General features: G+C 37.4%; 1 long non-coding RNA gene across 1 annotated transcript; it reads right to left on the bottom strand.

Moving 5' to 3' along the window:
- Positions 1-3,282: 3,282 nt before the first annotated feature.
- On the bottom strand, positions 3,283-6,646 carry LOC144436281 (uncharacterized). Its single transcript, XR_013480949.1, has 3 exons — positions 6,553-6,646; positions 6,098-6,162; positions 3,283-3,566 (listed from the first exon to the last, which is right to left on the bottom strand). It is a non-coding gene; the product is annotated as an uncharacterized LOC144436281 (long non-coding RNA).
- Between the last annotated feature and the right edge of the window lie 2,288 nt (positions 6,647-8,934).

Here is an 8,934-nt window from a genome sequence, read left to right as displayed (position 1 = left end):
GATACCGAAAAGTACTCCTAACACCAGTGTAGTTTTTTTAAATTTTGAAAGTTCTGCCTGTGAAGAAAGTGAGACAAGTACTCTATGGCATTATAATATAAATCCATACGACTATTACGGTCTGAGACATAAACTACTCAAGGGCTTTCCCTGCTCCTTCTTGTGACTTTAACCTTAGACAATCAACATACAAGTGTAGCTTGTCTGAGCTTGAACATGCATTTTGACATGTTTACAGAGTACTTGCTAATTAGGGCCGCTCGAGTCATGTCGTACTTTACAGAGTAAGTGGGTGCTATATAAGAGCCAGCAATACTTTCATATCTTTTTCTCATAAAGATAGATCACGCCTTACCTTTTCTGGGGAGGTCATTTCCTCAGGATTTTTTGAAAGCGGTGCTATTCTGTTCTTCCCTACACTATTCATTCTAGCAACTGACCAAGTCGATGTGTCGTTCATCAAATGAAAAAGAAAATGGTTTGAGTTTCTGACTGTTTGTTAACTTAAATATGCCTCGATATTATTGGAGTGGAGAGATTACTGCGCAGTAACCGCTTACAGAATACCAGAGGGTTGTTTTATAATCTCCACTTAACATTTATTGCTCTCTGTGTACTGTGGGAGAGGGGCATAGACAGACTGATAGACGAACAGACGGACGGACGGATAGACAGACAGATAGGGGACAGAAACAAGCAGGGGTAAAGGCAGTCAAACAGCTACAGGGAAATGTAAGACCGTGAACGAAAGACTCGCAAAGAACAGACATGCAGACACAAGAAGAGGGGGGGGGGGTTGAGTTTGAATGTCTATAATCCTGGGACAAATATGTATGCTCTGAGCCTCTTACATGCAACCCCTCATCCCAAACTATTTCATTTTCCGACTCGCGCCGACTGACATTCATAATGGCCATAGTATTTTCTTTGTATTGAAATCTGCTATGTGCTTGTGCACATCAAGGATTTATCTACACTAACCACAATCTGCTGACTGCACCGTTATATGTATTTAACCCAGAGATCTTGTAGTAATTATTACCTCGGGCCTGCGCTTTGGTATTTTCCGAACAAAGTCGTTTCTCTGTCTGGCTGCGAGCCTTTGAGTAATTTTTATAGTCCAATGGTCTAGAAAAATGGTTCAATATATTCTTTGACAATAGCTACGAGAAAGTCTATTATTAATCATAAATCGGATGCATAAAAATCCTCGTTTACAAAACTTGCTGCCTAAGTAAAATAGGGTGTACCTAGCAGTAGAGACCAATGCCTCAAAGAACAACAGAAATTTCACATTCGAATTAGAACATGGTGGACGTGATTATTGGTAATTTCTCCTGAAGGACACACTCCTTTAACACGTACCATCATTACGAAGAACCCTTTCAATACTGAAATTCGCCCAAACACAACTTTACAAAGGTGCTGTGGTTAAAACCCTTAATTTAACATTTAATATTTATTTTCTATAGCGCTCTTTCTATTGTAAAAAAATATTCAAAAGCGCTGAACAATAACAATTATAAAATTAAAAGCATTGGGAAATGAAATAAAATAAAATGAAAATGTACAGTTAAACTCATAAGATAAACAATACATAGAAGAGTTGATAAAACTAATAAAGTACTACATTCAAAATAACTGTTTAAAAAAATGTTTTCAGCTCACTTTAGAAATGTTCCACATTTATCAATGTCCTTAATCTTAATCGAATATAGTATAAATTAAGTATCATTTATATATACGAAGTAGATATAATCCCATTACATGTTCGCACTTAGTGAAATACCATGATAATATAGTTTTTTTTATTTAAAAGATTTTTTATTGGAGCATAAAACGTTATACATAACAAGTTTTTACAGTATCTGGATAAAACACAAAATGATTTCTTAACAGAAATTCAAACTTAGTTTTCTATTCCCTACTTAATGTTGGGTCATTGACAATGTGCTTTAGATAACTTCCCCATTTCTTTACGTGTGAGTTGAGCTTACAAATATGTCTCCTATTTGCAATGTTATACACTCAATTGTCTGTATTCACTGTACATAATTCTTATATGCTCTAAAGTCCAATGTCTCTTTCTTACGTCGACAGATGTAGATATATCTCTTGCCAAGCAGTATAAGAAGATTTACAAGACATGATAAAGTTGAACCTCCAAGGATTATTTGCCAATCATTTGGTCTACTAATATCTTATTGTATTCAGGAACATATGTAGGGAAACAAGTGCCTGTGGTCAAAGTTCTTCCTATTGAACAAGTAGATGTTGATTTATTTATACGATATAATAATTGGATTCTTATCACCACGTCCTAGATTTCCTACAACACACTAGTCTAATTCTGACAACTAATACATTTATTCTGTATTAACTTGATTGATATCATGTCTTACTATTTAATCTCGTACTTGTCTTACTCATCACATATTACTTGTAATGGCAATATACTGATATCACTTTAGCAATGTACATTACGTACAGTCGCTTGTTGGCTAATATTCTATTCAAAGATGGTTGCAATACAAAAATAAATGTGCTACATTTTACGAGATATTATAACGGTATTCCTTTGCATATCACAATATAAACGAGAAACCGAAATCGGATCTCTCTCTCACACAATATAAACGAGAAATCAAAATCGGGTCTCTCTCTCTCTCTCTCTCTCTCTCTCTCTCTCTCTCTCTCTCTCTCTCTCTCTCTCTCTCTCTCTCTCTTCTCTCTCTCTCTCTCTCTCTCTCTCTCTCTCTCTCTCTCTCTCTCTCTCTCTCTCTCTCTCTCTCTCTCTCTCTCTCTCTCTCTCTCTCTCTCTCTCTCTCTCTCTCTCTCTCTCTCTCTCTCTCTCTCTCTCTCTCTCCTCTCTCTCTCTCTCTCTCTCTCTCTCTCTCTCTCTCTCTCTCTCTCTCTCTCTCTCTCTCTCTCTCTCTCTCTCTCTCTCTCTCTGATGTGTATAATATGGTTGTCCGAAATAATAAGATACATTTTGAACCAGGGTTCAATGTGAACAGTTTTCCATCGTCAATGTCGATGGGTTAACTTTTAATGCAATGTATAAAACTTCATTCTTTTAAATGATGTACATATGTAGTTACCTCAAACACGTGTATAAAAGTATTAGATTCAGATTCACATTCTGATTGGAGGCCAATCAGTGAATACAGGTAGTAGATTCCGATTCACATTCTGATTGGAGGCCAGTCAGAGGATAGTCATTTATAGACCTTCAACCAACTTGTCTATGGTCTTTTGTAACTTGATATCAAATTCTATATATATGTTATGATCTTTAACCACAAGGAAATCAATACAACAAGAAAAGCAAAAAACAAAACAATAACGAAAGCCTGTCCATAAAATGTAAAATAGTTATGAACAATTGTTATCATCTTATCAGTATCTGATGCCCGATGAAAACACTTAGATTCAACCAAAGTGCAGTTATTAAAAGTAGCTGTCTTCAAATGTCTTCAGCAACTTTCCATTGTGTGTACCAGTATCAGGACAGATCATAGCCAACCATCAACATGATATCTCAGCATCCACGAAGTTTGCAATGTCTATTAAGAAACAAATGTGGATTTTGTTTCGTTGTTATCAGTGTTTTTACGAACTGTTCACAAGAATAATCTTTATTTATACTGGATATAAACACTTGTCTCCCAAGAAGTCCAGTGAGGGCCATCCCTCATGGGTTCAGTGTTTATCATGTACAGGAGGAAACCTGCGTTGTTCGGTAGAGTCAAACTGAACGACACTCTTCTTACTTTCTGCGTGGTAAATTTAATCGAACCCTGAATGGGGTTCGAACCCCGACCGTAGTGGTAAGAGGCAAGTGGTTTAACCACTCGGCCACCAACAACCCAAATACATACATGTAGTAAGAATGATAGTCGTTTGGACTTTTCATTGTCGTAAAACCACATACCACTTTACAACACTATCCTAGACAGTAGTATTTTTCGTGGCATCAGCGGAAAAATATGCTCTGGCTTGTCAGAATGGAACGTTTATTTAATAATGGTGGAAACAAACACTTGGCTATGATGGGCACTAACACTTGGTGGCTAGGATGGGCACTAACACTTAGCTAGGGTGAGTACTAACACTTGACTTGGGTAGGCACTAACACTTGCTTAGAATGGACACAAAAACTTAGCTAGGGCTGATAGTAATACTTGGCTAGGATGGAAATTATCACTTGGATAGGGCGAGTACTATCATTTGGATAACTTGGCAACCAGCACATGGCTACAATAGGTACTAATACTAGGCTAGGATGGGCACTAAAACTTGACTTGGGTAGGCACTAGGGGAGGGTCGGGGGAATTGAGAGTCACTTTTTACAAATCGGTCCTCGGGTAGGGCCATATATTAGAAAATGGAAATTAAGGGAGGGCCACAATTTACATCGACTCATTTGACATTTTTTAATATCTAACTTTGCATTATATTTTGTAATTTTGGCATGATCCCACTGGTTCCAAATCCTACTGCTACCACGTCCACCACTGCCACCATTGTAAAGCAATAAAATAACATATCAGTGAAATGCAGTGAATTAACTGTTAGCTGTGGTGTGAGGAGAGGAGCGGGAGTCACAGTAGTAATACATGGGGAATAGTGTTTCAAGATATTGCGGATAATGCGTGGTGGAGTGGAGATGTTGACTCCTGTCCTACGTTTGTCAGTTGTATACTCATCTCGTCTTTGGTACTTCTGAGTTTTAGCTCAGCCAACAGATCCAAACACATGTATTTATTTAATACAAACACAAACTCTCTGTGGTGGTAACAGTGGGAAACAACCCCAAACTATCGACACAATAATTCCCTGTCTCTAGTGGCATTCGAAGCCGGGACATCTTGACAACGGGGAAAACGTCATATTTTAGGGAAAGGAAATTAAGGGAATATCACTTTTAGCACAACAGACTAAGGGGGGGGGGTCATATTTATGCCACAGACCGGGCTTGATTTCCCCCGGCCCTCCCCCTTTGAAATTATTGAAGGCTCTCTAACACTTGGCTAGAATCGGCACCAGCACTTTGATAGGGTTGGTACTAATATTGGTTAGGATGGAAACTATATACCACTTGGCTAACACACGGCTACAATGGGTACTAATACTTCGCCAAGGTTGGTACTAGTACTGAGTCTTGTATTCTGGAATATTTATATATATCTTGGGGTTCTAACGTATCTCTCACATATATCGTTGGCGTTGTAACCTATCTCTCACATATATCGTTTGGGGTTCTAACGCGGGTTAACGTATCTCTCACATCATAGTTTGGGGTTCTAACGTATCTCTCACATATATCGTTGGCGTTGTAACATATCTCTCACATATATCGTTTGGAGTTGTAACATATCTCTCACATTATAGTTTGGCGTTGTAACCTATCTCTCACATATATCGTTTGGAGTTGGAACATATCTCTCACATATATCGTTTGGAGTTGTAACGTATCTCTCACAGCATAGTTTGGGGTTCTAACGTATCTCTCACATATATCGTTGGCGTTGTAACATATCTCTCACATATATCGTTTGGAGTTGTAACATATCTCTCACATTATAGTTTGGGGTTGTAACCTATCTCTCACATATATCGGTTGGGGTTCTAACCTATCTCTCACATTATAGTTTGGGGTTGTAACGCATCTCTCACATATATCGTTTGGGGTTCTAACATATCTCTCACATTATAGTTTGGGGTTCTAACGTATCTCTCACATATATCGTTTGGGGTTGTAACGTATCTCTCACATCATAGTTTGGGGTTGTAACGTATCTCTTTGTATATATAGTTTGGGGTTCTAGGGTCTCTTGATAATTCAGTTAATTTGCAATTAAGTGTTCTAATTTGCTTCCCTTTTAAATTGGTTTAATATGTAGTGATGGTGCGTGTTTAGGATAGAATAACTTACAATTACTTTCCTTGTGGTTGATGTTTGTAGAGTTGATTGAAGAACGTGCAGTTTATGAAGGGGAGAATATAAACGAGCAAAGTAAGATTTAAGACTATTCGTCTGTGTACAGTAACAGGCCCAAACTCTTTTGAACAACAGTCACGCTATGGTACTTACTTATTTCACAAACGAATTTCTGCTCAGACATGCAGAAAGTATCAGCCATCTTGGATAACGGATTTCTGCAACAAAATCATACAAATACGCCATATTTATTGAAATTATACACTGCCACCAACACATGATAACGGAGTTGATTTACGGATTTAAATTTGTATTTAATAATTATCAACTTGTCTTTAATGGGGTAGATAACGAGAGAGAGAGAGAGAGAGAGAGAGAGAGAGAGAGAGAGAGAGAGAGAGAGAGAGAGAGAGAGAGAGAGAGAGAGAGAGAGAGGGAGAGGGGGAGGGAGAGAGGAGAAGAGAGGGACAGAGGGTGGGAGAGAGAGTACACGCACAGAGACAGAGAAAGAAAATACGACAGAAAGACACAGACAGACAGACAGACAGACAGACAGACAGACAGACAGACAGACAGACAGACAAATAGACAGAGACTGGCAGACGTACTTTTGCAGGGTTGCACAATTTCCACTACCACTCGGTTCACCAGGATGCCAATCGACATAGGCCATAGGATTTCCACTGATATCCAACCAATCACCTCCTATCTTATTAGCGTCTATCCATACCCCGTCTACAGAGTCAAAATATCGTACAATGCAGTACTTAACCTGTGTTGGCTTCATTAAAAATCATTAAAACTCGTACATCAATGATAAACTAGTAAAGGCAGCAAACGGGTAGTTTGACAAAACTGGTGAACAGGCGAAACGTTTTTCCTAAGGAATTAGAATACTTATGCTCAAGGGACAGTTTTAGATACAAAAAAATTGACCAAAGTTATATTGTCCCCCCCCCCCAGTCGTACGAGTCGTACGCATGTTATCATCATTTGTTACCTTCAATGTATATACTAAATAGAAATTACAAGTTCGTTTTGGTATCGTCAATGTTAATGCTCCAAATCATTAAATATGCAAATGACTCAATGAAATTAAAACTACCCCCTCAAGCGATATCAGACATGTGCGTTTTGTTCTGATCGATGCATGTACCAAATTGTACGAAATTTGAAGTTTACATTGATCATTGATAAGATATAGCCAAAATCATTAAATATGCAAATGACTAAATTAAAAGTATCCCCTCAAGCGATATCAGACATCTGCGTTTTGTTCTGATGCATATATGGCCAAAATCATTAATTATGCAAATTCGTGTCTCTTTAAATTCTAAACATTCTTGTTAACCATATCATTAGCTACATCGGACAATTGCGCTTTATTATCACTAATGAAGAGACCCCATCATACGAATTTCGAAGTTTGCATCCTTACTATCTTACCTACTATACCAGAAATTATCAATGACCCATTACAGCTGCGATCAATTTTTGATCAGAATTATGTGAAATTTTAAAAAATGCGTTCTTACGATAATGCCTAATGACAAAATGATAAATCATGTGAATGACTCATCAGCCAGCTTGATAGGACAAATGTGTTTTGCTATTGTCAATGTTTGCACAAAATTAATGTAAAATATTATGCAAATGACTCGTTAGAATTACAAGCTGCACTAACGAGCTTAAAGGTATATATTATACATCATATAAAAGTATTTAGTAATTACCAAAAATAAATAATTATGCAAATGACTCAGAACTAAAAGTTACATCAACAAGCTTTACAGAAGCTTATGACACATACGATTGCTTAGTATTGACACGTGGTCAATTTTCCCGAAGATATTGCCTCATGACAAAATAATCACTTATGCAAATGACTCTTTAGAAATAAAAGCTACACCAACAAGCTTTACAGAAGCTTATATGACACATACAATTGCTTAGTATCGACACGTGGCCAAATTGTAAGGATCTATCATTAAAATTGATGAAGTAGTTTTTGAAATATCGTATCCACAGACTGACAGAGAGAGAGAGAGAGAGAGAGAGAGAGAGACAGACAGACAGACAGACACACACAACACACACACACACATCAGACACACAGACAAGAGCATTAAATATTAATTTTCCCTGACTGTTCCATAACTTGCATTACTGAAAAACGCAATTTGGTATAACGTTGATAACATATTTTTTGAACGTACCACAGTCTTCCGATGCTACACCAATATCACAATATTCCCAACGTACGCCCGGGTCAGTTGTATAACACCAGGCAGTTTGCGCGCCATCTGGACTCCTACAGTGATTATGATCCCCTAAACCCACGTTCGGAATATTATCAGGCGTAAAATCATGTTCATGAGGTGATTGGTGAAGCCAATTTTGACAAGGGATGTTATTTTGAGTTTGTGATACAAAACCCCGGTAGTCAGAAGCATCTGCCTTCAAATAACACTCGCTACGCAATTCTAAAAGAGAGAACATTGAAGAGATGGTTGCAAAACACGCGAAGTCATATGATGCCAATGCACGTGAAACACAAATTAAATTAATTATTTTAATTTAATTATATTTAAAACTTATTGTTTCAAATACACTGAGTGTAAAATAATCCGTAGTATATTCCGGTCAGAACAATTACGATCTTTGTGATGAAATAATTTCAAAATTGATATTAAAATTAGCCTTATTTAATTTCCCTTGTTGAAACTTCAAAATGACGTCGACAACGTTATTGGCCGGAATCTCTTTATAGTTAGTGGTCTGAGTCGGAATGTACTGTTTATTGTTTCGATGATACATAGGATTAAATTGTCTGTGTACATATTTCGTGACAAGATGGTCTGACTAAACTATTCCGTATGGAAAAACATCAGAAGAGCAGTATTGGCCTATATAAAGACGACGGTTTAGCTGTCTTCAAAAACATCAATTGGAACCAAGCAGAACGTATATAAAGAAAGAACCAAAATCAA

This window comes from Glandiceps talaboti, chromosome 1 (genome assembly GCF_964340395.1).
Source record: "Glandiceps talaboti chromosome 1, keGlaTala1.1, whole genome shotgun sequence".
NCBI lineage: Eukaryota > Metazoa > Hemichordata > Enteropneusta > Spengelidae > Glandiceps > Glandiceps talaboti.
The sequence above is the reverse complement of the archived record's forward strand: the minus strand, read 5'-3'. Positions and strand labels throughout refer to the sequence as shown.